Consider the following 7,958-nt stretch of genomic DNA (forward strand, 5'->3'; position numbering starts at 1 on the left):
CTATAGTCCAGTATCTCTACTGGTTCAGCACACCAGCCTGGTAGTGAAACTTTTTGGACTACTTCCTAATTGGTTAATACACATTGTGGTCTTTTATACAACTCTTGTTTCAGAGTCCATGCAAATGATCATTTGCTGGAAATCAGTCATCAACAGCTTACCTGAAGACTCTAGATTAGCACTGACTCTCTTTAACCCATACATCAGTGAGACTGTCCCATAATTTCATGTTGACATGACATCGATGGCATCTGCATGGGAGCTCAGTCTTAAGCATTTTCTGACCTTGAGGACACCTTGATTTCTGTCCTGGCACTTTTATCCAGTTAATGTCCCATCCAGCACATGCACCACAGCCCTCCAGAATTACTTTTGGGTGCTTTCCACCTCCATAATGCCTCAGCAGCTGAATGTCTCCCTCAGTGGCCACCTACTGAAATATAGTCCACATTCAGGCCATATCAACATTACTCTTGCTAGGAGTCTGATTTAACTATGATGGTCTGATAAATGTTAAGATCCATTGCTACCTAGTTGGAATGCTAGCTGGATTTAACTGGGAATTTAACACTCATGGTGCTTGGACAGGTGCCTTTGCTCCCTGCTATTAAGCCCCAGGATATTGTGTTGCTCTCTGGGTCCACGTGCCCCACTCTAGATGTGGTTGATGTTATTGTTCACCCCATGTTATTACATGCATTGTAGCAGGGGCTCTACAGCTCATTTGTTCACGCTAACAGTGCTGAGTAGCATCACTTCACCCAACATTACTTGTGAAGGCCTATCAGCCAAAAGTACAGCAAAGTTCAAGGGCTCACATGACCTCACATCTCTTTAGTCCCCTCCCAGCTTGCCAAAATCTTGACATCCTATATGCTCAGCATTGCCATTCCATGGCTTCCCAGAGGTACCATGCTGGGTGAAAGAATTGCCCTTATTTTCAATGAGGTCTAGGCTTAGCTCTAACTTACCACAGGGTAAGAGTGGGCAGATGGACAGTCAGTACGGAACAGCTAACCTGCAGTAGATCCCCCTTGTATTTTACTTCCCCTTTTATCTCATAGTAGGCTATTCATTTGTTCATATAGGTGCTCTTACTTGTGATTCTGTGCCCTTTCTTTGACCGGAAGGATTTATCTGCGATTTATGTTGTTTTCTACATTTTTCTATCACAGCTCACAAGGGAAACAGAAAATGCTAAAAGTGAAAGGCCTCCACTATGGCTTGCTCATGCATACTACATTTCTGTGTGTTTGTAAAATGTTGGTGCCAGATACTTTTCATTCATTGCAATGAGAAACAATTATACATTTAAAAAGGAAAAATTGGTTTGTTGTAATGAATTTTTCATAGTAATTAATTTGGTTTAAATGAGATCAACTGAGCAGTATTTGCTATGGGCTGTTGGTTGGGACATGGAAATATTGTCATCGCACTGAAATTTTTATTTAAATGGACTTCCGTATAGTGAAATTGTGCCCAGGCAGCAGAAGTGTGAGACTGCTGTTGGGGTGATAGCTTGACTCCGCTGAAACAACTATGACTCTATTTTATACAAAGCTCATTTCAGGGGGATAAAGTTAAAAAACGTCTTTTTTTTTACAGTGGACATTACAAGCCCAGGACGGTGACAACTCAACCAAAACTTTTCACAGCACAGCAAACACAGCTTATTAGCTTTATTTATCTTAAATGGGTTACATTGAGTCCAGAGGACTTTTCTGTTTACCTACACCTTCTCATGCTGAATCCAATCCATCCATTACCCCTTTCCCTTCCCTTTGACTCTTTTAGAATTTATTCTCCTATTTCCTGCCTGAGCAGAAAAAGCAAAAGGGAAAGTTGCTGATTGATTTCACTCTGGAAAGTCCCTGTCATCGTGTTTGATGACTTCATTGCAAAAATGAAATAGGCAGGGGAGAAGCAATGTTTTCAAAACAATTTGGAGCAGGAGGAGGAAGGTGGTAGGAGTCAGTGGAGGAGGGGAACCCTGGGAAGTTGATGGCCTTTATTCTTCAATTCCCATGTTGTGTCGGGCTTGCTGCAGGCTACAGACAGAAAACTAAATTGTTATGATTCTTATTAGTTTTTATTTTATAAAGCCTGAACTACACTCTGTAGGGGTTTCAGACCAGAGCTGCAAATCATACACATGCCTGACTGCCTGCCCTGGCATCTCATCTTTACACTAATGTACTACCTGTCTGCAGGACAGAAAACGTCTGTCTTTTTACCAGTCACAAGCAAAAAGGCAAGTTAGTCCTAAGGTTCTGCCCTGGCATATGGGGCCTGGCACTTCTGTGCGAGTGATTCTAATATGCTCCACATCAGAAGCGGTTGTTACTGGTTCACCACCCTTTGTGAATGAAGGTGATCCCAATTTGGTTTCACTTAACAAGCACCAACCTCACAAAAAATAAAGCGTAAGAATGATCATCCCAGAGGAGACCACAAGGATTTGCTATTAGACAGAAGATCTGCTACGTGTCACTGCGTCCTCAGCTGGTATTTCCCATAGGTTTCCTATCTGAATAGCTAAAAAAGAGCACCTTGGGCCCTTGGGTGTAGGATTTCTCCCCTTCCAATGTACTACAGCTAGAAAAGGAGGGTGAGAAACCTGAATCTCTGACATCCCTATCTTTCCCAGTGTGCTGCTCTGAGAATTGCCATGTGATCATTTCAATTGGAAATAGTTTAGTGCAACATATTTTATTCAAATATGCAGAATCATCAAAATAAAATGTGTTTTACTGGGCAAGTCTACACGTGCAATTAATCTGACTGAATAAACTCTAGTTCAGTTCACAGCAGAGTTTATTGCTCCCAGGCAGGGTGTTTACACATTTGCTTGGGACCGCAACACATTGAGCTGAGTCAGAACAGCCCTGGCTGGCAGGGGGCCTAGGGGTTCATCCTGCCAGCCCAGGGCTGCTATGACCTGGTTCAATGTGTGAGGGGCTGGCTGGGGTACCAGGGTGCTTCGGTGTGGGGCTAGCCAACAGGGGGCCCCCCACACTCAAGCATCTTTGTGTCCCAGCCAGCCCTGCCAGCATCTAAGCATTCACTGAAGAGTACCAAATAATGCTGCTGTAAGATAGCACTAGTGTTGACAAGTACTAACCTACAGAGGCATTTTTAGTTTACTGCGGCCTAATAGGGCTGCACATATAAACGCTGAGACTTTACTGTGGAGCTAATTAGGCAGGCAGTAAATGTGTCATGTAGAGATGCCCACTGAGGTCTTGATTTTGAGAAAGTGCTGACCAAACTCAGCTAGGGTTCCACCAGAAACCTGCCTGGTTTCCTGCCACCGCAGCCACCTGACTTTCTAGCAGTCCATCTCCTAGGCTCACAGCTTCTTGATTTCCTCTGGTCCTAAACTCCAGGAGAGCTCACCGCTGTGCAGACCGCTCTGGAATCAGGAGTCCTACAACAGTTTCCTTATGCAGAGCACTCCTGAATCAGGAAGCCCCAGGCTTCCAGGGTCTGCTGCTTCCAGACTGAACTGCAGCCAGGGCTCCATATCCCTTGAGCCCTTGAGCAGAGAATAGCGCTGTTTTTGGTCATTTGCTTCAAATCTTAATGAAAACAAGTTTCCAACTGCCAATCAAAATTCACGGCAAAATGGAAAGCTCCTGACCCACACCTCATTGTAATCTGCTTTGGGAACTGAAAAAATGCCATTCTTCTGAGCATTCCTCAACATTGGTTGCATAGCTAGAGCCTAATAACTTGTGGTTAAGCTACATTTTATTTTCTGGAAAGATGTCCAGTCTCCGCAGAATGACATTGAGCAATGGAGACTCCACCATGTAAATGTAAATGTAAATGTATCAAATTTCAGGGGTGGAGGTTGTAGCCGTGTTGGTTTAAGGACATAGGCAGACAAGGTTCTTTGGGTAGATCCAATATCTTTTATTAGACAAACTAAATAATAATACTGGTCTAATAATAATAATGGTTTAATAAAAGAAGGTATAAAGTCATAGTTTTGTAGAGGATATGACATGACCCTCTCTCATACAAAAACAGGGACCTTTTATCCAAGAAGCTATGTGATGCTTTTGAGACCTAGACTCTTTTTAAACAGATGTAAGACTCTTTGTGGCCAATTTTTGTATTGAGGAGGGGGACAAAGTCAAATTAGTAAGTCAAAGTAAATGCAAACTATGGGTTAAATACAGTATTCGGACACTTTCAGCATTTTTGACAATGTATGTACTGAATATTTCTTGGCAGCATGTTACCATCTCTAGCTGCTTCTGTGAGTAATCTTCCTTGACTAAACTATTTGGTGAATGAGTGGTCAAAGTAACTGACTACATCACTGAATATTATTTATGAAATCACTCATACCAGCTTCAAATGACATCAGGTCCCCATTGAAGGAGTCTTTGTATGCATGCAAGGGATAAGAGAGATAAATGGTGATAGGAGAAACAGAGATGCCGAGAAGGGAAGTAATTTACTGGGGCTCACCTCTACTGTCTGGTCTATCACTTCCATCAGCACCCTTAAAGTCCCTGGCAGGTTTCTCTGTACATGTGTGTCAAGAGCTCTCCATCACTTCACTGTGGCAGTGCTAAAAGAACAGGGTTTAGTCCTTTCGGTGGGTTATAGAACCACAGCCAAATTCCAGGAGATCTTTTCTTCCTCATTGCTTGGTAGGATGCATCTCTGGGGATTGTTCCCTTTGTAATGATAATGGAGACTCATGAACTACAATCTGGGCAAACAAGCTAGGGAAGGATGTTAAAATGCTCAGTGATCAACTGCTTTCATCTCTGTTGAAGTTAAAAGGGGAATTTTACTCATTGACTTTAATGACAACACAGTTTGGTTAAGGCTGAGCACTGATGGAAATCCAAACCTCTATCTCATTTTTTGGAACTAGTGCAAAGCCCAGATTCTTGTATTTTGCTTTTGAATGAAAAATGAAGCCTGTAGATCTATGGAATTAATGAGTCCTTTTTCCAAGCAGCATAGTAAAAGAAGCTAAACGTGATGTATAAATATTACAATATTCTCCTTCACTCTTGAAAAAATAAACAGGAAAAAAATCTTCTGAGAAGACACATTTTTAATATTCATTATGGCTCAGAAGATTTAAGGAAGATTATGGTAATTGTTAACACAAGCATAATTGATGCTTTTACTCCCAAGTCTGCCCCTGTGAATGTCAATACACCCTCAAAAGCATTGCCACTCTGTTTTCCAGTTCCTTTTGAGAGGATTTTGACAAAATAGGTGAACATTTTTCAGAGGATGCTTCAACTTTGATTATAAATAAGGTGCCAAGAGAACAGCCTGGCTTATACACTATGTATATATGATAATAGGACACAATATCTTTCTAAAAGAGAAATACAACAAGACAATTTTATTTTTATTGAGATCCAGTTTTATTGGAAGGCTGACAGAGAGAACCTATTTCTCAGGTATGAGGCAAACTCTTTCAAAAGTGCTGAGAGTCAGTAGCAACACATCTCCAAATAATGCCACCAGGCAAGGTCTTTGTTCTCCTAAGCCACTGCAGAAGAAAATGGATAATGCATGTGGCTGAATTTACTTAGATCTTATTTGTGTACTAAGCTACCAGTAGATAGACAAGACCAGCATGGATGAAGTATTCGATCACTGTAGAATATGTTGTATTGGTACATGGAGAGGAGCAGCTTAGCTCTAAGGTTGCAAGTGTCTATTTTGCATAAAAATAGTGAAATAACTTGAAAAGCATTGGGAATTATGAAAACTACTCTAGACACTATGAAACCCAATTGAATGCCATCCCCATGCAAGTCCAGAACAAAGACTGATGCTAACAATTGCAACAGGCTACCCAGAGAGGTGGTGGAATCTCTATCCTTCAAGGCTTTTAGACCTGGATAGACAAAGCCTTGGCTGGGATGATCTAGTTGGGGCTGGTCCTGCTTTGAGCAGGGGGTTGCACTAGTTGTGACCTCCTGAGGTCCCCTTCCAATCTTCAGTTTCTATGATACTATGAGGGAAGGAGGAGGAAACCTGCATACTGGTGCTAATGTAGCGGTGGCTGTGTTTGCTGCATAGTTATGATGTTCCAACTAGTTCTTTCCTTCCTTGGTCCATCAAGTTGTTAATACTTTTCTTCAAGGATATTATTGAATTTGATGGGACTCATAGGCCTACGTTAGAAATGTTGAGTATGTTCACACCCAAAATTCTTTTGTAGTGATGGAACCTTTCCTGGGACTGGCAGAGCTACACCACCCCTGCCACGAAGCATATGGCTTCTGCTGCCATTTTGCAGCAGGAAGAAAGCACTCCTAGTTTCTGCTATGACTTCTGCTGGCTGTTGTGGTTCTTTAAGAAGCTGCTGTCTTCCCAGCTTCATGTTCCAGCAGCCCAGCTTGAATGGAGATACCCTGGACCTCCAGAAGCACATGGATCTACATATGCTATGGAGGCATTCTGGGGGCAGAGGCAGGTTATCATCAACAAGGCCATTATGTGTTCTCCAGGCAAAGCAATCATCCACCCTCAGTCCTTGAGCTTTCATCTCTGAAGGAGGTAGTGGCCTATCCAGGTTACGAGGCTAGATTTTTCTATTCTCAGTAAACACTTTTAATCTGAAAATAAGGCCTGGTCATGCTCAGTTATGTAAACATGACAAGATATTACTAGAGTGGACAGTTTTAATAGGAAGTTTTGGAACATAGCATCAGATGTACTTCTCATTTGCAATGGATGATGTGGTCTCTCAACAGATATTTTGGGATGTTGTGATCAAAGGAGCCAGCCACTCTATCATATCCTGCAGGAATCCTTTGGTGCCAGCAGAGAGGTAGCTGAGCAGCTCCACGCTTGGTATAGCAGCAACTCATGGGGTAGCACTGTCTGCTGCAGTGTCAATGGTCATGGTATAGTCAGCAGCCACTGCAGTGGTAGTGATTTTTAACCTCTGTGCTCTCCAAAGGCAGCTGCTGTGGCTGGTCTTCCCCTCTCTCCCATCAGTCTGGAGGCCTGATGCCATGTGGATTTTTACTGCTGTCCCATAAAATAAAAGGATATATCCAAATGACCTTGTGGCCCCTTGGTTGTGTATTTAAGCCTAGAAGATTAAGAAGCATGCTTTCCTTATGTCTAGACAAGTAGAAAAGAGCTAGAAAAAAAAACTCCAGAGAAGAAATACACCTTGCTGTGGATTAGGGACACCATTGTTGGAAATACAATCACTGTATAAGGAGGTGAATATAGAAGCTGTGGTATCTCTTCCATCAGATACACTGCATAGAAGAAAACTCGCCTCACTTCCTTGGACATATTCCAGGCTTTGTGGACATTCCTGGTGGAGCCAATGCCTAGTTGGGGCCTGCCAGATAGCTTACTCTTCTCTACAGTAAAGGTTAGATGTTAGTTTAATCTCTGTTCATTGATGCATGAAAGGATCTGGCTGAACTGGCTATAAATCCCCACGATGGCACAAGGTGAAATCAGCCTAACTGTAGAATTATGCTTCCTTTTTCCTGGGAGCCTGAAGAATATCACTGTAAAGTCATCCATTAAACACATCAGGCAGGCAGTTCAAACAATGTAAGGTGAGGCAGTGCCATAAATAGCTATGCCAACGATCAAAGCAGATCTGGGACATGTAGTCAATGCAGAAGGTCTTTAGTCTGTCACACATAACTAACAGCCAACACTTCCTAAGCAAGGATGAGTGAAAGGCACCCCCAAGGGAATATCCCAAATGCAAGGTTTATTTGTTGGGAATACATGGGCACCGGAGGACTGTGAAAAGTATTTGAGTAGAACCTAGGAAAACAGTGCAGTCAAAAAGGCATTTCATGAGTGCCACACCTGGACCACAATATGCTGTTGAGTGCAGCCACTAGAATCCCCATAGCCTGGCCTGATTCCACACCTACAGATGATCAATCCTGAGAAGATAATCTTCCTATCATGTTGCACAGGGAGGTTTT

This window comes from Alligator mississippiensis, chromosome 7 (genome assembly GCF_030867095.1).
Source record: "Alligator mississippiensis isolate rAllMis1 chromosome 7, rAllMis1, whole genome shotgun sequence".
In the NCBI taxonomy this organism is placed as follows: Eukaryota; Metazoa; Chordata; order Crocodylia; family Alligatoridae; genus Alligator; species Alligator mississippiensis.